Source organism: Rhodnius prolixus, unplaced genomic scaffold (genome assembly GCF_049639745.1).
Source record: "Rhodnius prolixus isolate KJV_2025 unplaced genomic scaffold, Rpr scaffold_1, whole genome shotgun sequence".
NCBI classification, from domain to species: Eukaryota; Metazoa; Arthropoda; class Insecta; order Hemiptera; family Reduviidae; genus Rhodnius; species Rhodnius prolixus.
In genome coordinates this window covers 18,179,165-18,202,493 of record NW_027411581.1, presented here as the reverse complement: position 1 = coordinate 18,202,493, position 23,329 = coordinate 18,179,165, and positions in this window count along the sequence as shown.

Below are 23,329 nucleotides of genomic sequence, written 5' to 3'. Positions count from 1 at the left end.
TATGTATTTAATTTAATAAATTGTTGTAATTATATAAATATATAATGTGAGTGTATAATTAAATGTAAGTAGAAACAGATTGGTGAGGTAGCCTCCTATGGAGGAATACAGTTCCTGTATTTTTGTTAGTAACTAAGTCATTGTAAGAGTGATGAGAGAGAAAAAATTGAAATAAAACAAAACTTTCCATAGTCTTTAGGACAATGCATTTACCAGAGGAACGGACCCCACTGTCACGTTTGATTGTTTTAATTTTTCTTTTCTTTTTAAATATATATTTTTTTATTTTTGTTCATTAAACAACTAACTTGACACTGGGGCTTCTTCTGTAATACATTAAAATAAAACTACTTAATTCTTCAAAATAAATAAATGAAATAGAACTGCTATAGTTTTCCTTTTAATCTTTATCTTTTTTTTTTTATCGCATGTATTAATCCAAGAAAAAAAAAATGTACATGTACCAAAAGTTGTTAATTTTTACTAATTTCTAATCGTGGACACAACATTGACTTATTTATTCTCCTATAAAATTGATTAAAAAGACTCAACCGCTCGTATCTAAGTGGCACTATGTATATTAACTATACTATACATATATATAACATAAATCTGTACATTGCTCTTTAATTAAATAAGTGTCCATTTATATTTTGAGCGGGTATACCCTCTTTCTTGAAACTCCGAAATGTATTTTTCGCTTCGACATCTCTCATTACTAAAATTAGAATTTTTTCTTTTTTTTGTATGATATTGTAAATTAAAAAAAAAAAAAAATTAAAAAAAATAGCGAACGATAAAATGTATTATCTGTAAATAATTTAAATATTGTCAATAGTTGTTCACTTTACTTTAATAAAAATGTCGAATGTGACTATTTTCAATTATAATTTTTTTTGTTTTTTTTTAAATTTATTTTTTCTTTTTTATTCCATTTTTGAACCTCTTTTATTAATGATTTAATTTAGCTTCAAAGAGAAGTGAAAAAAATGAATACTTTACAAAAGGTACAAAAGGTAAGATTTGACTACGATGTTTGTTATGACTACTAAGGTGCCTACTATGCTCTGTATTTTGATGAACTTCAACTAGAATCAGAAGATGCGTTGTACCTAAAAGGAAAGTCAAGTTTGAGATTGCTAGGAAATTTTGTAGTTGATACATTTCTAATCACTACCACTTACGGTTAAGTTAGTCCTTTTGCCAGAATAAGTTATGTATTCAATGGACTTGAAAGGTATGCATGTTTAAAAACAGATTTTCAAACTTATATTTTCTTGGAGCACGAACAATTAAGGAAAGTGGAAAGTCTAATAGATATTTAAATCCCAATATTATATATGTACAGTACGGTAAGTCTCAGACATTTTGGGGCCAGATGTAAACAACAAATTTTCGTTTGGTTTTAAGCCTTCAAAGATGAACTTGTCAACTTTCCTGAAAATTTATCAACTCCAGATAGCCGTCAAGAACAGATTATTAATATAATCCATTACGAACACCCACTCATTTACTGTGGTATTAATGCAATGATTGAAACTAAAAATTTAGTTGTGAAAGAAATTCCAGTTGAAAGGAAACAGAAGAAATCCAGTTCTCAGTTGTGTGGAAATTCTCAACCAATTCTTCCTAAATTTAAAATTTTACTTTCATGTATAATACATACACGAAGTTATATGTGCCTCACATTAAAATATCGCTTCAACGGTAAGTTTAATTCCAGCACTCCTCCAATATTCGTAATATGATTACGAGGAAAATATAAATAAAAGATAGAGAAATATGCTTCGAGAATATCGAGTTTAAAGGGAATAGTAAATCTGTTTTTGTCGTCTTTTAAAATATAAGTAAAGTAAGATAAGATAACTTAAGTATTGCTGGGCAGATTTTTTTCAAAACCGTTCCAGATATTTGACCTGAAGGCATGGTGGAACCATGGATAAAAATCAGAACTTTCAGCGATCCTCCTTGTTGATCAGACTCTTAAAAAACATCATACACGGTCGTAGGATAATTTGTAAAAACCAGTTTTTAGGCTTGAGGGTTTCAAAACGGTTATTTTCGGAGAAATTTCCAATTAAAAATATACTAAAATCTATTGTAATTAGTGTTCTAATGCGTCAACCAGTTCAGAATCAGAAAGAACAGGATTCAGGATTAACCTTACGAGTTACACGAAGCTATACTGAGCACTGCTAATTCTGACATGAAGTATTTTGGTATAAGTCTAGGTTTTCAAAACAGAACCGTAATGAGACGGCAGCCTGCTGCCTGGTTCATAAAGGATGGCACCAATTAGGCATTACAAAATGCAGAAGTAATGCAGACATCAAAGTGTGGGCGTACTATTAGTAATAAGTGAAACCCCAGGCTAAAGACAAATGAAAAATTTCATCATTAGCCATTTATGTAAGAATAGTATGTACTGGATGCCACACTAAGAATTGCTAAAGAAGAATGAAGATGTACAATATAGGTTTTTGAAACTTTGGAAGTATGGTATATATATACAATATATATATATATATATTTCTTCAGCAATGCATTGAGGTCATATGGACGAAAAATAGAGTCATGAATTATTTATATCAGAACTTATTTTCATATTTTTATGATTGTCAATCCGTAAAATACTTTAACTGTCATTTACCAAGAAGGCAGTCATTACGATGCTCTATTTTCGTTGCAATTCTTATCAATTACATAAAAATACTAAAAGAATAATTTGTAAGAAGAGGAAAAATATTCTATGAAACTAAAATATAAAAAATAAAAAACATCACTAACAAGGCCACTGCAACTGTGGGAATAAGAGTTCGTTTTCTTCTTATTTTTGTTCCTCAAAAGTAATCTATAGGCTTGTTTACTATATAAAATAACGTTGAACTTTATGTATTTAAGATAAATCAGCTTGTAATTCTTGGTCCATTTATAGTAAAATATTTTCACAATTTTACTTATTTTATTATTTTATCCAGTTCTTTCAAAAAGATGATGATTTGCTACTCAAGTTAAAGGGATTTAGAATATTTCATTTTTACAAATTATCTTAAAATTGAATTGCTAATAGCTCAGAGTTGAGAAGTTAAGTTATTTGACGACGAGTGTTCCTCGAGTAACTGAAGACACTTATCTCGACCGCACTAGCCCCACACCAGTCAGTATATGCTGGCTTATTTATTCGTACATTAATTAATCGCTAGCGGCACTTTATCTCTTCGAATGTTTTCTAACGTCTTGAATATTAAAATAGAGACCTTTGCAAATCGACTTGTCTTTCTATTCGCTAGACCTTTTTCTTTTGCTCATGAAGAGAGCAAAAGTTAATTTTATGAGTTAATTTTTATTTAAAAGATGCAAAAGGGAGAGGTGTCTGCAAGTTTCATCGTCCTTTCTTTCGCCAGTTTATAAAAATATTTAGAATTGTTACAAATTTGCATGAACCTTTACATCCTCCACCAATTGCAAGCGCATAACTCATAATAATATTGGAATCAATATAGTGTAGCGAATCACGAGATATTCTTAAATTAGAGATAAATCTAGGTAAGCTATTTTGACTAGTTGGTGGTTTCTGCGCAGCGCTGGGCTTAGAACATCAACATGCACGTAATAGGTAGCTTGCTGAGATTTGGTTGGAATCTCTCAATTGTGACTTCCACAACTGGCTGGAGTCTCTAATTTGTTGACTGCCACATAACATCTGATATAACACACAATATTTGACCTCATAATATTCATGTTCATATTCATACCTAATTGATCGCTTCTTTTTATTATACCCTTCGTTCTTCTTTTCCATTATCTCCTTCACTAGCTTGGAAGTTTTTTTCAAAACTTCTTATTAAGAGTTATGGCTTTAGCATATTAAGAGTTATTAAGAGGCATTACACTTTGAACCTTTTATTAATTTTTTTAAAAATATTTGAAATGGCCATCCCATAGTTTATTGTTGTCTTTGTTGGCTTTTTGCATCTTTGTTTCTTTTTAGTACAATAATAAGACCAAAAAATTATCTAGTCTCCTTTCCTAGTACATTGTCCCACTTATGAAGACCTCAGGGAAAGACATCTTAACAGCTCCGACTGTCCTGATAAAACATATATTTAAAAAATTGTTTCGTTTGATAAAGCTAACAAAATGGTTTCTTTTGTCTTAATAAATATTATTGTACACATGTTCGACTGTAAATACTTAAGTTCAATTTTTGTGCAAGGAATAATGTACAGCAATCAAAAGAAATTGAATGCTAAACATGGTGAAAATAAAAAGTGGAATAGGTCTAATTCAGGATTTATCAATAATCGCTTCTTACATTTTATTAATTTATTTAAAGTTACCATTCCCTAATGCAATAAATTGTAATGACTTGTAAAAAGTATAATAATTAAATAAATAATTAAAAAAACAAACATTTTTACTTCAATTTCCTTGAATTTTTATGTCATCAGTCAGAAAGTCAAAGTTACTCTGGTTATCGAGTTAGTGAGTTAAATAAATTTATTTTGATGTCTCATTTGTAAGACACTTATTACGCGCACATTTGAAATTGACTGTTGACAATTAACTGCAATTTCTTTCTTTTGTGAATACAAAGGAAATGTAGGATACCATATTTATAAACTGTTAAATCTTCTTGTTTTGAGATATTGGTTTTCTTTGTAGTTTGCTAATGCGAAACACTTCAGGCTGATAATTCATTAATTCTACCTCAACTTTGATTGTATAAATATACATCTATATTTTTAGCTACATTATAGTCGATTATTTATGAGTTTCGGATAAGAGAGTTCTAGGTTGATTGTATTACTTTTTTCTCCCTTGATCCAAGTGCATTGAACGTGTCTTTTTTTTTTGAGCTGCTTAAATGTAAAAATATGATAAACAGTTTGTTCATCTTGCTTAAAAGCCGCATTGTTAAAATCTTGTTTTATCTTGCTCCTTATTAATTAAAAAAGGATTTATTATGCAAGCCCGTCTATAGGTACATCATTTCTTTTTACCACTCTTTTTAAATGTAGATATTTATCCAACATTCTTATACCATATAGATATTCTTTCACAAAACGCGTACACACACTTACCTATGTGTATTTTTTGTGAAAGAATATGTGTACTAGTGAAGTAATAAGGACAAATGGATATTCAAAAAAAGTTTCAAGTTCGGAATTAATTGAATGACAATCGTATCAGCTGGAAGAGAAAGTCAGAACTGTTTCACCCGATGTTTTTTTTTTTTTTTTTTTATAACGCTTGCACTGTTACTTTGATCTGAAATTTAATTTAGTAAGTTATGGATATTATAATTTTCAATTATGGAGGTAAAAGTGTGAACAAGCGAGAAGCAAGCCATCTTGGTGGAAATGTGCCGCCGACACTTTTCTCACAAATCCGCGAAATCTGAATACGTGTCTTTCTATTCTGTTAGCACGTTGAAGAATAAATGACTAGGCCAGCCAGTGGATGACCCTACCACCTGTGTTGTCTGTTGTCTACGCTGGTCAGAGGGAAAGCGTTGGGAACGTGTTTTCCCTAAGGTGATGAAAGAGGTATATCTAGTCTACTATTGTGTCATGTCTCTTCAGAGTGGGCAACAACGAATGCGTGGGAAACTGGGCACTATCCAGTGAAATTGTTTTCCTTAAACGGCTTTACTCATTTCCTCACACCTAGAAATATTTCTAGCATTTCCCGCTAGAGTTTATTGTCTATTTTCTTTCTTGCTTTTTTTTTTTTTTTTGAATACAATTCTTTTCTTTTTATGTCATCTTTCCATATCAAAACAATTAGGTATGCGAAATTACAGTGTACAGTTGAAACAAGTATGACCGCACAACAGGTGCCTCCTGCAAAGAAAAGACCTGGTTTTAAACTAATGGACACTGCTTAAAAAGTTGAATAAAAAAAAAAGTTAAAGAAATGATACAGTAGAAAACAAAATAGGAAGATGTGTTTTAAAAGAATCTAAGAGTAAAATGTGACATTTGCCGCTAATTTCTAAAATATATAAGGTGAGAAAAGTTAATAGCGCCTTAAAAGGTTGAATTTGATGGTTGGTCGAAGATAAAGTGCGGTGATCTGCAATAAAACTGATACCACAGGCAAGGAGTCACCTGTTGCGGTCGGCCCGCTGTGCCAAATGCAGATGACCGTGTCACATCTATTTATATATTCATAAATGAAAAACTATGTACTTCTTGCAATAAAAAAAGAAAAATACACCTGACAATTACTTCCACATAAGAGAACAAAACGATAATTATGGTTTCTTGATTATTTTGAAACAATATTTTTGATATCTCTCCGATTGTTCTCAGCGAACTGTTTCTGCGAAGGAGGAGACCTTGAGGACAGCCTTCCAACTAATTAGCATCCACAACTTGTCTCTTTTCAAAGATACTTTGAATCACGAAAAGAGATTAATGGACTCTAACAAAATCCTTCATTTATGTAAGAAGCAGATCTGGTGAGACCGATACACCACTTTGAATCAAGATTCAGAATGATAATTCTAAACGTAAGTTTAACTTGTTTACAAAGATTGCTCCAGGACTGGTGCTGGTGCGTTCTACATAAAGAGTGCCTTGGTACCGCTATTCTCTTGGAAGAAATTTAGTAATAGGAAACGATCTTTCATTTATTTATCTTTCTTTATTTTTGTACTTTGTCTTACTTTTCACTACGAAAAAGTGAGTTTTACAAATTGGAATTATTGGATATCGTATACACAAATTTCTATTGTACGTACATTACACACAGAGTAAAGCTATGGACAGCCTGCTACGCCATTACTTGACTAAACGCTAATTACTAATCCACGTTAACTTATATCGCATTAACTTTAGGAAGCATCGCCCATCCCAGTCAAATCTGAGTGTGTAAACAAAACGTTTTCAGATGCTTTTGTCTTTTAGTATGAATTAGCGCCAGTGAATTTATATGGCTTTTATTTTAAACAATACTGAACGAATTTAATTTATTCTACAATTAAAGTATTAAAAATTGATTTTATGTAGGTTGCTTTACGAAGTTAAAGTTAATTCTAATGACCCAGTAAGGGAAAAAATGTCGTGATGCAAAGTAATGCCTATTGACATCAAGAGGGAAAATTTCCATTTAACAGAGATTATTATAGTCGGAGTAACGGGTACTATGTGGGTAGCTTCTTCCTCGATCGTCTCGTTGGAAGGTAAGGGTTTCGTTAGAATCTCTGTCTTGGCTGCTTTGTTTTCGTAAAACTATAGAACGGGATCTGTGCTCCACCTTCACAATATACCGTTCAATCTTCGACGCTGTACGAGCTAAAATGCTAATACGAATTAACAGTCTTTGACATTTCTTTAAACAGAGCCCGCGAGATCTATTTATTTTTCCAGCAAAGCTTAATCTTATCTTATCTCTCTCTCACTGTGTATATACAGAGAGTGAAGGAGAGAGAGGGAGAGAGTGAGAGAGGGTGAGAGAGATGTTTATACATTATACATGTTATACATTGAGCCGTGGGAAATCCTTTTTTGTACCATAATTGAAACCAGTGAACATACTGCGGTATAACATTATCAATCAAATTAAATTTTATTTCCGTCTTATGAAATCAGTCTCCTGAATTTATCTGAAAATATTATTAATTTTATTGAAAAAAGTATAATTCGTTTAAAGAAAAATTATATTTTTTGCGAAATCATCAATGCTATAAAAGAAGAAATTCGGCAGGAGAATATTTTTGGTGAAAATCGGTAGTTTACCCTGAATTTTCATTGCTTCAAGTTTTTTAAATTTATTGAAAGGAAAAAATATCTTTTTCATTTGAAAATAAAGTTTAAAACATGAAAACGAGCTTTTTTATTGCGTTGATTGTAACAAAATAAACGATAAAAAAAAGAAAGAAATAAAAATAGGGCAAACATTTAAATTATTAAAGTAAAAGTAAAGTAATCGCCTATTTTTTCAGGTGGGCCTCACGTCCAACTACTAAATAATTAGATGTCGTAGACGGAGGCGACTAGCAAACATATTTTACTGTAAATTTCTTTTATAAACCTTTAAATAAAATCCAAGGGCTAAGGCCGGGAATTCTCTTAACCCTCGGCTACCGTGGCGCCTAAAATTTAAATTATTATTTTATCGTATTCCAAATATCTTCGCAGCAGTAAATATAAGATTTTTATATCAAACCGAAGCGTTGCTTCTCTATTCTTCTTTAATAAACCATTTTATTAATCAATTATCACATTTATTCTTAATAATTGTTTTTATTTTCAATATTCTTTAATATATGAATATAGAAAATTGATTATGAGAGAACTTTGTTTTAACTACTTGCCTCCACTTTTATAAAGTTTAATTTTTTACCCTTTAAGAGGGATGTGGACGGAAAATGGGCTTCACCGATCTCTATTTTTCAGGAATTTGTTAAAACATGACGTATGGTTTGATTACATGTTCCGTTAGTTTATTAAGAATATTTCCTAAGAATTTCTTTAATAAAATAGAACGATTTCCGAAGAATATCGTTCTATTTTATAATAATGTCCCCTTAAAACTCTTAACTTTTTGGTAATAGTATAGAAATAATAAAACGCAATGGAGAGCGGGAATTTTTAATTGCTTTAAAAGCCAACACTTCTCAAGTGCTTTCATATGCTTCATCAGCACACACTACAAATAAAATGATATTTTACTACTATCTGTTTGATGTTATCATATTGCTGCGTATAAATAAACCGCAGAAATGTAGAAATATTTTGTAAGCAATTACAACCGTTTTAGATTGTATTCCATTATTCTTAAAAACAGAATAATAATTAGTTCAGAGCTCTATACATATTTAAAAAGAATATTCTTACAGATTTCTTTAAACTGCAATGCTCAATAGATTCATTTGTTTTTGCCTCCAATTGGTACTATTTTTTGTCTTTTAACTATTTGCAACCAATGACACCAGTCTCTCTCATAATATGAAAGATTGTGTATCCTTAGTATGGTCTTTTTTTTTATTTAATTTTTTTGTGAAAGAAGTAGATAGAATCAATTCTTAACACCTACCCAATTGTCGTCCATGTAATTCTGTAAAGACAAGAAAAAACGGCCATAGCCTAGTTAAAGTTATGGACCAAATTTTTAAGACTATACTACGAACAGGGCCGGATTTAGATGAAGAGAGGCCCTAGGCTATTCCACTTATGAGGCCCTTTCACCTCCCATTTTTAAGTTTGTAAATTACATTTTTATGTTTGTTTATTAGTCATATGCGTAGAATTACTCCTTATTTACGGTTCAGTGTTTTAGTGTAGTCTGTTTTTAGAATAGTGTAATTTTAATTTTGCTAGCAATTAAAAGCCTAGTTAGCCAATAGGAAAATCCGGCCCTGACTACGAACAATCACTTAACAACACATCGGTCTGTAATAATCGTTAGATTATTCAAAGAAAAAAAAAATCAAAATAGAAGATTACAAAAACTTTACTTTTCCTTCCTACTGATCATGTACAAAGAGAAAGCACATTTTGTAGCATTCTTTTACATAAATACTGCAAGAACATCTCTTCAAATACTTTCCTTAAGAAACATCTTCACTTTAAACAAATCGTAATAAACTTAAGAAAATTTAAGGAAGAAAAGGAAAGAAGAACTCCTCGTCAAGGCAAATATATCTTAGGACACGAAATCAATAACTCACATTGTTGACTGATGCTTGCTTTACATCTAGTTCCTATAAGTCCACACTACATGAAGAAAAAAAAAGGAGTGAAAAACATGGCTTTGTATGTGCGATTGACAATGAGAATGAAGAACTTTAAAGAAATGAGCAAATTATTTAAGTTCTCATTGCTTACTGAGTTTGCAATTTGGTGAATAAAATCTCTTTAAATCATCACCAGTTAATCATCAATCAATCAAATCAAATCAAATTGAAAAGAGAAAGTAAGGGAGGAAATGTAGCCGCTAGCATTCTCATAAAAACGAAATATAATACAGAGTCTTGCCAAGACACTATCTGACCTAAAGAGAACGTTCACGCAGTGACCTACACAATGACAAAAACAAAACTTTTGGTTCGAGCAAGAGTAATTTTTGCCTTGTGATTTGAATAAGTAGTTACAAATATTTTTTAGATAGCTTTTCCATTTTGAGTACGCAATCAAGGTCTATTTAAAAATTAAGATATATAAAATATTTTATACATAATTACAATAATAATAAAATTTGTGATATCAGCGATCTTATTAGGGTAAAAATATGCAGTCTGTAGTATCTTTTTAGCGCTATATTTTTTGCTCATCCAGATTATAAAAGTGAGTGAATGGCAAAATGAAGTAGGAAATATAGTTTAGCTATTCACTTACTAAATGCGCGTGTATGATTTTTATGAGTAAAGAGAGTGCTACAGCCTCTTCGTTCGTTCTCCCTTTTTATCTGTGGCCTTCACATCTTCAATATAACCTGTTTTAAAGTTCATTCAGTACTACCCGTTTAGAGGCAAACATTAACTCTTTTACTATAACCCATAACAAGTAGGCAGGGATTTACATTTCTTCCTAGTTATGGATCTTCCTCAATTGGCAATTATAACCAAATTATTTTTCAACAAATTAAACTTGATCATCTTCAATAATAATATTTAATTACTACTACACTAGAAATAATAATAACCATGTTATAAGAATATTCCCATACAGAACTTATTGTCGCTCAATTACCTTGAAAATATTATAAATCATTCTTTATAATAAATAACTAGTCATCATTAATATTATAGTTTTATTTCATACTAAAGTGATCATCACGAACCAGCAAGGATAACTACGTTTACTCTGTACACGGTGTGTATGCGTAAAATAATTCTACCAATGACATTGCAGAACAGTTTCTATGTTGGCTCACATTTCACACAAACTAATCTCATCATTTTATTCCCACAAATTATCTCATTATTATTATTATTATTATTTTGCGGCCAACCAGATTGGTTTCAATTTATAAAGTCGGGATGAGTGGGATTGTCCAAGATTTTAATATAGCTCAGTAAGTCTAGGAAAGCTACTTATAGTTTAACAGTAGGAGCTAAAGCAGAGAACAAATCTGTGCTTCATTATAGCCAGAAAAAACGGGAGTGTTAAGGCTAGAATTTCGTAAGATTTTTTTTACCATTCGCCATTATTAACAGATAGTTATGTATATAAGATAGGAATTCGGATGTGGTTCATTCATGTATCTGAGTTTGTTATGCCAGTTTTAACCATCTATCCTTCACTCACTGTGACTCATTAAGTTTCTTTATAAACTTACAGTTAAAATAAATTTCATGAAAAACCACTCATTTCAGGATTTTTTATTTCACTTATACAATTTATTGTAGGTATAAATACTCATAACTGGTGTGAAAATCCTGAACTTTGGTGCGAAAGATATAATTTAATGCTGCAGATCAAAAGCTAGATGAATATAGAAATGCATTAATTTTATTCTTTTTTTTGTAAGTTGTTTAATGGTCTTAATGCTGAACGGAGTAAATCACAGATCTTTGTAATATCAGTTATTACCTCATATAAACAAACCTACGTTCAACTGTTTAATATTCCAAACATATAACTCCATTCATGTCACTGAATTGCCAGTTTACTTCTAAACTAACAATTAAAATAAATATAAGAAAAACTTCTCATTACACATAAAAAGAGAAAGAAAGACGGAGTGAGAACTGTAAGATGCTGAGAATTCTGAGATCCTATAAATAGTTGAGTTCATGAGAGAGATAGAAAACAAAAATAATGTATCTGGAAACTAAACCGCGTTATTATTTTGTATATATATACAGCTGACCGCCTCCAATGACTCTTTAGGTGTCTACAAAAATGTACAATAGTCTCTCTAGTATGTCCTGAATAATTTCTAAGAGAGAGGATATCCGTTCCATTCTTTACTATAATTAACAAACAAATAAAGAATGTCTTTAAAGAATGACATTTTGCCAAATATACTTGCCTTCTGCTTCTAATAATGATTTGCTGGCGACACCAGGGAGGGTGTGGCACTTGAAAGCCTTAACCAAACCTTCCCGGCTTTTCTAATCATAGATTTTTTATTTGTTCTTATTTTCTGGTAACTGAAACACTATCGTTTTAATTCTTATAGGGTGAAGGGACCAGTAATTGACTGGGCACCAGTAATTGACAGAAATAAACTGGTATTATAAGGGATATGAGCCGTTTTTAGTGGTGATTCTTTCAGTTTCGTTATTGAGAAGCCTTTGGGCAGCAGTTCCAGAAAAATATTAATTATTGAAAGGTTCCTTGGAATCAGTGGAAGGTTATTTGTGTTAAAAGTTCAAAATCAAGGAAAAAACAAGCCGTTGCTAAGGAGGATTGATAAGAAAATAATTTTTCTTTTTTCTTATTTTTCGCTTATTTGTTCATATATTCGTGTGGTTATCAATGTTCTGTTATAATTAGTATTACTTGTAGATTTCATTTATGTACTTTTTTTTTTAATTATAAGAAGCATTGAGGATTAAAATGGGGCTGTTAATCACTGGTCCTTGAAACGGCAATTTGCCCAGTAATTGACATACATGTCAATTACTAGTCCTACAGCTTTTTTTTTTTGGAACCTGTGATTGACTTCCTGGGAAAATGATAAGATAGGTTGATAAATTTTATTATAATTAAAAATTCAATACATTGTAAAATAAAATCATTGATAAAAATCGGCAACATAAAATAAATAGTAAAACTTCCAACAAAATATGTTTAAATTAATGAATTAGCAAATGTACGTCTTATTTCAAGAGGGCATGTAGAATGATTATTCTGTACAGAACAACAATGTAAGAACAACAAACTGGAATAATCGTGATCGCCGAACAGCTTCCGAGGCCCACGTGATTGATAAAAACGACGCCCACTTATCGGAGTTGGAAAGTCTCTCATACTCCCTCAGTTTTGGGTCCTAGCCACATGACAGAGAAGAAAGGGAGGAAATGGCTGAACCATAGAATTCCATCAAATAAAACAGCCAGGGGAAAAATGAAGCTCCCTCAAGAGAAGTACCGGGTGCGAAATCAAACATACGTGGAGAGTTGGTGACTTTGTGATGTTACTCATTAATAACATAAAAAAGATTGTAAGATCTATTGTATTTACCAATTGACAGACATGTTGACCGAAAACGAATATATAGCATCCCATAGACCACTCGTAAATAGGCTAAACTGTTATTAAACTGCTATTAAAAAAAAAATGAAATCGGTATGAAAACCATTTTTAATTTCTAAACACGTGAAGGTTGGATCGCCCTGTACTACTTTATGGAGAACGTTACCAATTTAATAAAACCGTTGATGTGTGAGGTTTTCAAATGGCTTGTGATTTCAAGCGGCTAATATACATAAGATATATTATGATATTCATTTACTATGTAATCCGAAAGAATTTTTGTTTTTTCATTCATTTTTTCTTTTATGGTGTGCCTATTTTAATAACACATATTTTTGTCTATTGGTTACCTAGTTATGTGAATATCAGTGGTTTATTTGTAGGTATGTGTATATTAATACCTATCCTTTCCAAGTTAAAGAGACAATAACAGATAGGTATATATTTTTTAATCTAGTTTTTTTTCATTGACGTTTCATTTATTTATTACTGTTATAAGTGCGAATGCTTACAACCTGTGGCGGGACGCGATGAACGAGCACACAATGTATATGTGTGCCTAAGAGGTAACTCAGTAATAATAAACAATAAAACACTGAATAGATGCAGACAGTAAGAATGAATTACATTCAGATAGTTTGGTTTCGAAGCAAATGACACTGGCAGCACAGATTGTGGAAAATATTAGCGAAGCGCTCCAAAAGAAGGGAAGCGTAGGAGAAATTTGGTTCACTAGAAAGCACCAACAACTCGAACCCAAAGACGCGTAGATGCCATCGGTAGCTGCGTTATAGGCGGAATGAATGAAACAAGGATTTGACCACATAGTCTAATCGGAAGTAGAGAGGGTATTTTGGTAAAGTGGGAACCAAAAAAGTTCCCCAAAAAAGGTTTAGGTAACAAAATATTTAGCGGAAACTTGAAAGGATAAGAGAGCGGAAGAGTTGAGAGAAAGAGATAAAAGCGAGCCGACCGACATTGTGTACGATCTAACATGCATGTTAGCTAATATCTCCTTGGTACTATTGAAAGTAAGGGCTGTTCTTCAAATTACCTGTCTTGGTTTGGACTTAATTAAAACTGTCCGGTTGATCGTCAAAAACAGCATAAAAAAGGGTAAAGTTGAAAAAAATATTAGATTATTTAGATTTGCCTATTTAAAAACTGATTATTCATTAATTATGAATAAGACTAATTTTTGTTATAAATCCAATTGAAAAAGTGATTTAGGTGATTTAAGAGATTTATTTAGATTTAAAAGTGATTTTGAATCCATACCTTATGTCGTTTCATGAATATATTTGTATGTCAATTACTGGTCCCACCCCATATCAAACACTGGTTCCACCAAAAATTCGGTATGTCAATTACTGGGTCATTGACATACTTCCAAAAAAAATCATTTTTGGTTGAATAAAGATCGAATTTACTGCTTTGAAAATATTATATATGCTGTAGCTTCCTTGGGTACAGATCCAAAAGTTGAAAAGATATTGAGAGTTGAAATTTTTTTAGGTCATAGTTTAGCTATGAAATAGGGCCCTTATAACTCCCACAGCAAAACCATGACCCAAAAAAATTTCAACTCTCAATATCATCTGAACTAATGGATATGTACTCAAGAAAACTATAGCACACTACTCAGTAAAATAGAGTGTGTAAGAGCACAAAATTTCACACGAATAATCTGTTGTTTACTGTGGGAGTAATAAGGGCCCAATTTCACAGCAAAACCATTACCCAAAAAAATTTCAACTCTCAATATCTTCTGAACTAATGGATCTGTACTCAAGAAATCTATAGCACACTACTCAGTAAAACAGAGTGTGTAAGAAAACAAAATTTCATTCGAATAATCTGTTGTTTACTGTGGGAGTTATAAGGGCCCCATTTCACAGCAAAACCATGACCCAAAAAAATTTCTACACTCAATATCTTCTCAACTAATTGATCTGTAGTCAAGAAAACTATAGCACACTACTCAGTAAAACAGAGTGTGTAAGAGCACAATAATTCATACGAATAATCTGTTGTTTACTGTGGGAGTTATAAGGGCACCATTTCACAGCAAAACCATGACCCAAAAAAATTTCTGCACTCAATATCTTCTCAACTAATGGATCTGTAGTCAAGAAAACTATAGCACACTACTCAGTAAAACCGATTGCGTAAGAGCACAATATTTCATACGAAAAATCTGTTGTTTACTGTGGGAGTTATAAGGGCCCCATTTCTCAGCAAAACCATGACCCAAAAAAATTTCTACACTCAATATCTTCTCAACTAATGGATCTGTAGTCAAGAAAACTATAGCACACTACTCAGTAATACAGAGTGTGTAAGAGCACAATATTTCATACGAATAATCTGTTGTTTACTGTGGGAGTAATAAGGGCCCAATTTCACAGCAAAACCATGACCCAAAAAAATTTCAACTCTCAATATCTTCTGAACTAATGGATCTGTACTCAAGAAATCTATAGCACACTACTCAGTAAAACAGAGTGTGTAAGAAAACAAAATTTCATTCGAATAATCTGTTGTTTACTGTGGGAGTTATAAGGGCCCCATTTCACAGCAAAACCATGACCCAAAAAAATTTCTACACTCAATATCTTCTCAACTAATGGATCTGTAGTCAAGAAAACTATAGCACACTACTCAGTAAAACAGAGTGTGTAAGAGCACAATAATTCATACGAAAAATCTGTTGTTTACTGTGGGAGTTATAAGGGCCCCATTTCACAGCAAAACCATGACCCAAAAAAATTTCAACTCTCAATATCTTCTCAACTAATGGATCTGTAGTCAAGAAAACTATAGCACACTACTCAGTAAAACAGAGTGTGTAAGAGCACAATATTTCATACGAATAATCTGTTGTTTACTGTGGGAATTATAAGGGCCCAATTTCACAACAAAACCATGACCCAAAAAAATTTCTACACTCAATATCTTCTCAACTAATGGATCTGTAGTCAAGAAAACTATAGCACACTACTCAGTAAAACCGATTGCGTAAGAGCACAATATTTCATATGAAAAATCTGTTGTTTACTGTGGGAGTTATAAGGGCCCCATTTCTCAGCAAAACCATGACCCAAAAAAAATTCTACACTCAATATCTTCTCAACTAATGGATCTGTAGTCAAGAAAACTATAGCACACTACTCAGTAAAACAGAGTGTGTAAGAAAACAAAATTTCATTCGAATAATCTGTTGTTTACTGTGGGAGTTATAAGGGCCCCATTTCACAGCAAAACCATGACCCAAAAAAATTTCTACACTCAATATCTTCTCAACTAATGGATCTGTAGTCAAGAAAACTATAGCACACTACTCAGTAAAACAGAGTGTGTAAGAGCACAATATTTCATACGAAAAATCTGTTGTTTACTGTGGGAGTTATAAGGGCCCCATTTCTCAGCAAAACCATGACCCAAAAAAATTTCTACACTCAATATCTTCTCAACTAATGGATCTGTAGTCAAGAAAACTATAGCACACTACTCAGTAAAACAGAGTGTGTAAGAGCACAATATTTCATACGAATAATCTGTTGTTTACTGTGGGAGTTATAAGGGCCCAATTTCACAGCAATACTATGACCCAAAAAAATTTCAACTCTCAATATCTTCTGAACTAATGGATCTGTACTCAAGAAATCTATAGCACACTACTCAGTAAAACAGAGTGTGAAAGAAAACAAAATTTCATTCGAATAATCTGTTGTTTACTGTGGGAGTTATAAGGGCCCCATTTCACAGCAAAACCATGACCCAAAAAAATTTCTACACTCAATATCTTCTCAACTAATGGATCTGTAGTCAAGAAAACTATAGCACACTACTCAGTAAAACCGATTGCGTAAGAGCACAATATTTCATATGAAAAATCTGTTGTTTACTGTGGGAGTTATAAGGGCCCCATTTCTCAGCAAAACCATGACCCAAAAAAAATTCTACACTCAATATCTTCTCAACTAATGGATCTGTAGTCAAGAAAACTATAGCACACTACTCAGTAATACAGAGTGTGTAAGAGCACAATATTTCATACGAATAATCTGTTGTTTACTGTGGGAGTAATAAGGGCCCAATTTCACAGCAAAACCATGACCCAAAAAAATTTCAACTCTCAATATCTTCTGAACTAATGGATCTGTACTCAAGAAATCTATAGCACACTACTCAGTAAAACAGAGTGTGTAAGAAAACAAAATTTCATTCGAATAATCTGTTGTTTACTGTGGGAGTTATAAGGGCCCCATTTCACAGCAAAACCATGACCCAAAAAAATTTCTACACTCAATATCTTCTCAACTAATGGATCTGTAGTCAAGAAAACTATAGCACACTACTCAGTAAAACAGAGTGTGTAAGAGCACAATAATTCATACGAAAAATCTGTTGTTTACTGTGGGAGTTATAAGGGCCCCATTTCACAGCAAAACCATGACCCAAAAAAATTTCAACTCTCAATATCTTCTCAACTAATGGATCTGTAGTCAAGAAAACTATAGCACACTACTCAGTAAAACAGAGTGTGTAAGAGCACAATATTTCATACGAATAATCTGTTGTTTACTGTGGGAATTATATGGGCCCAATTTCACAACAAAACCATGACCAAAAAAAATTTCAACTCACAATACCTTCTGAACTAATGGATCTGTACTCAAGAAACCTATAGCACACTACTCAGTAAAACAGAGTGTGTAAGAGCACAATAATTCATACGAATAATCTGTTGTTTACTGTGGGAGTTATAAGGGCCCAATTTCACAGCAAAACCATGACCCAAAAAAATTTCAACTCTCAATATCTTCTCAACTAATGGATCTGTAGTCAAGAAAACTATAGCACACTACTCAGTAAAACAGAGTGTGTAAGAGCACAATATTTCATACGAATAATCTGTTGTTTACTGTGGGAATTATAAGGGCCCAATTTCACAACAAAACCATGACCCAAAAAAATTTCTACACTCAATATCTTCTCAACTAATGGATCTGTAGTCAAGAAAACTATAGCACACTACTCAGTAAAACCGATTGCGTAAGAGCACAATATTTCATATGAAAAATCTGTTGTTTACTGTGGGAGTTATAAGGGCCCCATTTCTCAGCAAAACCATGACCCAAAAAAAATTCTACACTCAATATCTTCTCAACTAATGGATCTGTAGTCAAGAAAACTATAGCACACTACTCAGTAAAACAGAGTGTGTAAGAAAACAAAATTTCATTCGAATAATCTGTTGTTTACTGTGGGAGTTATAAGGGCCCCATTTCACAGCAAAACCATGACCCAAAAAAATTTCTACACTCAATATCTTCTCAACTAATGGATCTGTAGTCAAGAAAACTATAGCACACTACTCAGTAAAACAGAGTGTGTAAGAGCACAATAATTCATACGAATAATCTGTTGTTTACTGTGGGAGTTATAAGGGCCCAATTTCACAGCAAAACCATGACCCAAAAAAATTTCAACTCTCAATATCTTCTCAACTAATGGATCTGTAGTCAAGAAAACTATAGCACACTACTCAGTAAAACAGAGTGTGTAAGAGCACAATATTTCATACGAATAATCTGTTGTTTACTGTGGGAATTATAAGGGCCCAATTTCACAACAAAACCATGACCAAAAAAAATTTCAACTCACAATACCTTCTGAACTAATGGATCTGTACTCAAGAAACCTATAGCACACCACTCAGTAAAACAGAGTGTGTAAGAGCACAATAATTCATACGAATAATCTGTTGTTTACTGTGGGAGTTATAAGGGCCCAATTTCACAGCAAAACCATGACCCAAAAAAATTTCAACTCTCAATATCTTCTCAACTAATGGATCTGTAGTCAAGAAAACTATAGCACACTACTCAGTAAAACAGAGTGTGTAAGAGCACAATATTTCATACGAATAATCTGTTGTTTACTGTGGGAATTATAAGGGCCCAATTTCACAACAAAACCATGACCCAAAAAAATTTCTACACTCAATATCTTCTCAACTAATGGATCTGTAGTCAAGAAAACTATAGCACACTACTCAGTAAAACCGATTGCGTAAGAGCACAATATTTCATATGAAAAATCTGTTGTTTACTGTGGGAGTTATAAGGGCCCCATTTCTCAGCAAAACCATGACCCAAAAAAAATTCTACACTCAATATCTTCTCAACTAATGGATCTGTAGTCAAGAAAACTATAGCACACTACTCAGTAAAACAGAGTGTGTAAGAAAACAAAATTTCATTCGAATAATCTGTTGTTTACTGTGGGAGTTATAAGGGCCCCATTTCACAGCAAAACCATGACCCAAAAAAATTTCTACACTCAATATCTTCTCAACTAATGGATCTGTAGTCAAGAAAACTATAGCACACTACCCCGTAAAACAGAGTGTGTAAGAGCACAATATTTCATACGAATAATCTGTTGTTTACTGTGGGAATTATAAGGGCCCAATTTCACAACAAAACCATGACCAAAAAAAATTTCAACTCACAATACCTTCTGAACTAATGGATCTGTACTCAAGAAACCTATAGCATACTACTCAGTAAAACAGAGTGTGTAAGAGCACAATATTTCATACGAATAATCTGTTGTTTACTGTGGGAGTAATAAGGGCCCAATTTCACAGCAATACCATGACCCAAAAAAATTTCAACTCTCAATATCTTCTGAACTAATGGATCTGTACTCAAGAAAACTATAGCATATTACTCAGTAAAATAGAGTGTGTAAGAGCACAAAATTTCATACGAATAACCTGTTGTTTACTGTGGGAGTTATAAGGGCCCAATTTCACAGCAAAACCATGACCCAAAAAAATTTCTTCTCTCAATATCTTCTCAACTAATGGATCTGTACTCAAGAAACCTATAGCATACTACTCAGTAAAACAGAGTGTGTAAGAGCACAAAATTTCATACGAATAATCTGTTGTTTACTGTGGGAGTAATAAGGGCCCAATTTCACAGCAAAACCATGACCCAAAAAAATTTCAACTCTCAATATCTTCTGAACTAATGGATCTGTACTCAAGAAATCTATAGCACACTACTCAGTAAAACAGAGTGTGTAGGAGCACAATATTTCATACGAATAATCTGTTGTTTACTGTGGGAGTTATAAGGGCACCATTTCACAGCAAAACCATGACCATAAAAAATTTCTACACTCAATATCTTCTCAACTAATGGATCTGTAGTCAAGAAAACTATAGCACACTACTCAGTAAAACAGAGTGTGTAAGAGCACAATATTTCATACGAATAATCTGTTGTTTACTGTGGGAGTTATAAGGGCACCATTTCACAGCAAAACCATGACCCAAAAAAATTTCTACACTCAATATCTTCTCAACTAATGGATCTGTAGTCAAGAAAACTATAGCACACTACTCAGTAAAACAGAGTGTGTAAGAAAACAAAATTTCATTCGAATAATCTGTTGTTTACTGTGGGAGTTATAAGGGCCCCATTTCACAGCAAAACCATGACCCAAAAAAATTTCTACACTCAATATCTTCTCAACTAATGGATCTGTAGTCAAGAAAACTATAGCACACTACTCAGTAAAACAGAGTGTGTAAGAGCACAATAATTCATACGAATAATCTGTTGTTTACTGTGGGAGTTATAAGGGCACCATTTCACAGCAAAACCATGACCCAAAAAAATTTCTGCACTCAATATCTTCTCAACTAATGGATCTGTAGTCAAGAAAACTATAGCACACTACTCAGTAAAACCGATTGCGTAAGAGCACAATATTTCATACGAAAAATCTGTTGTTTACTGTGGGAGTTATAAGGGCCCCATTTCTCAGCAAAACCATGACCCAAAAAAATTTCTACACTCAATATCTTCTCAATTAATGGATCTGTAGTCAAGAAAACTATAGCACACTACTCAGTAAAACAGAGTGTGTAAGAGCACAATATTTCATACGAATAATCTGTTGTTTACTGTGGGAGTTATAAGGGCCCAATTTCACAGCAATACCATGACCCAAAAAAATTTCAAATCTCAATATCTTCTGAACTAATGGATCTCTACTCAAGAAATCTATAGCACACTACTCAGCAAAACAGAGTGTGTAAGAAAACAAAATTTCATTCGAATAATCTGTTGTTTACTGTGGGAGTTATAAGGGCCCCATTTCACAGCAAAACCATGACCCAAAAAAATTTCTACACTCAATATCTTCTCAACTAATGGATCTGTAGTCAAGAAAACTATAGCACACATCTCAGTAAAACAGAGTGTGTAAGAGCACAATATTTCATACGAATAATCTGTTGTTTACTGTGGGAGTTATAAGGGCACCATTTCACAGCAAAACCATGACCCAAAAAAATTTCTACACTCAATATCTTCTCAACTAATGGATCTGTACTCAAGAAAACTATAGCATATTACTCAGTAAAATAGAGTGTGTAAGAGCACAAAATTTCATACGAATAACCTGTTGTTTACTGTGGGAGTTATAAGGGCCCCATTTCACAGCAAAACCATGACCCAAAAAAATTTCTTCTCTCAATATCTTCTCAACTAATGGATCTGTACTCAAGAAACCTATAGCATACTACTCAGTAAAACAGAGTGTGTAAGAGCACAAAATTTCATACGAATAATCTGTTGTTTACTGTGGGAGTAATAAGGGCCCAATTTCACAGCAAAACCATGACCCAAAAAAATTTCAACTCTCAATATCTTCTGAAATAATGGATCTGTACTCAAGAAATCTATAGCACACTACTCAGTAAAACAGAGTGTGTAAGAGCACAATATTTCATACGAATAATCTGTTGTTTACTGTGGGAATTATAAGGGCCCAATTTCACAACAAAACCATGACCCAAAAAAATTTCTACACTCAATATCTTCTCAACTAATGGATCTGTAGTCAAGAAAACTATAGCACACTACTCAGTAAAACAGAGTGTGTAAGAGCACAATAATTCATACGAATAATCTGTTGTTTACTGTGGGAGTTATAAGGGCCCAATTTCACAGCAAAACCATGACCCAAAAAAATTTCAACTCTCAATATATTCTCAACTAATGGATCTGTACTCAAGGAAACTATAGCGCGCTACGCAGTAAAACAGAGTGTGTAAGAGCACAAAATTTCATACGAATAATCTGTTGTTTACTGTGGGAGTTATAAGAGCCCCATTTCACAGCAAAACCATGACCCAAAAAAATTTTTACTTTCAATAACTTCTCAACTAATGGATCTGTACTCAAGAAAACTATAGCACATTACTCAGTAAAACAGAGTGTGTAATAGCACAATATTTCATACGAATAATCTGTGTTTACTGTGGGAATTATAAGTGCCCAATTTCACAACAAGACCATGACCCAAAAAAATTTCAACTCTCAATACCTTCTGAACTAATGGATCTGTACTCAAGAAACCTATAGCATACTACTCAGTAAAACAGAGTGTGTAAGAGCACAATATTTCATACGAATAATCTGTTGTTTACTGTGGGAATTATAAGGGCCCCATTTCACACCAAAACCATGACCCAAAAAAATTTCAACTCTCAATATCTTCTGAACTAATGGATCTGTACTCAAGAAAACTATAGCATATTACTCAGTAAAATAGAGTGTGTAAGAGCACAAAATTTCATACGAATAATCTGTTGTTTACTGTGGGAGTTATAAGGGCCCAATTTCACAGCAAAACCATGACCCAAAAAAAATTTCTTCTCTCAATATCTTCTCAACTAATGGATCTGTACTCAAGAAAACTTTAGCACACTACTCAGTAAAACAGAGTGTGTAAGAGCACAATATTTCATACGAATAATCTGTTGTTTACTGTGGGAATTATAAGGGCCCCATTTCACAGCAAAACCATGACCCAAAAAAATTTCAATTCTCAATATTTTCTGAACTAATGGATATGTACTCAAGAAAACTATAGCACACTACTCAGTAAAATCGAGTGTGTAAGAGCACAAAATTTCATACGAATAATCTGTTGTTTACTGTGGGAGTTATAAGGGCCCCATTTCACAGCAAAACCATGACCCAAAAAAATTTCAACTCTCAATACATTCTCAACTAATGGATCTGTACTCAAGGAAACTATAGCGCACTACGCAGTAAAACAGAGTGTGTAAGAGCACAAAATTT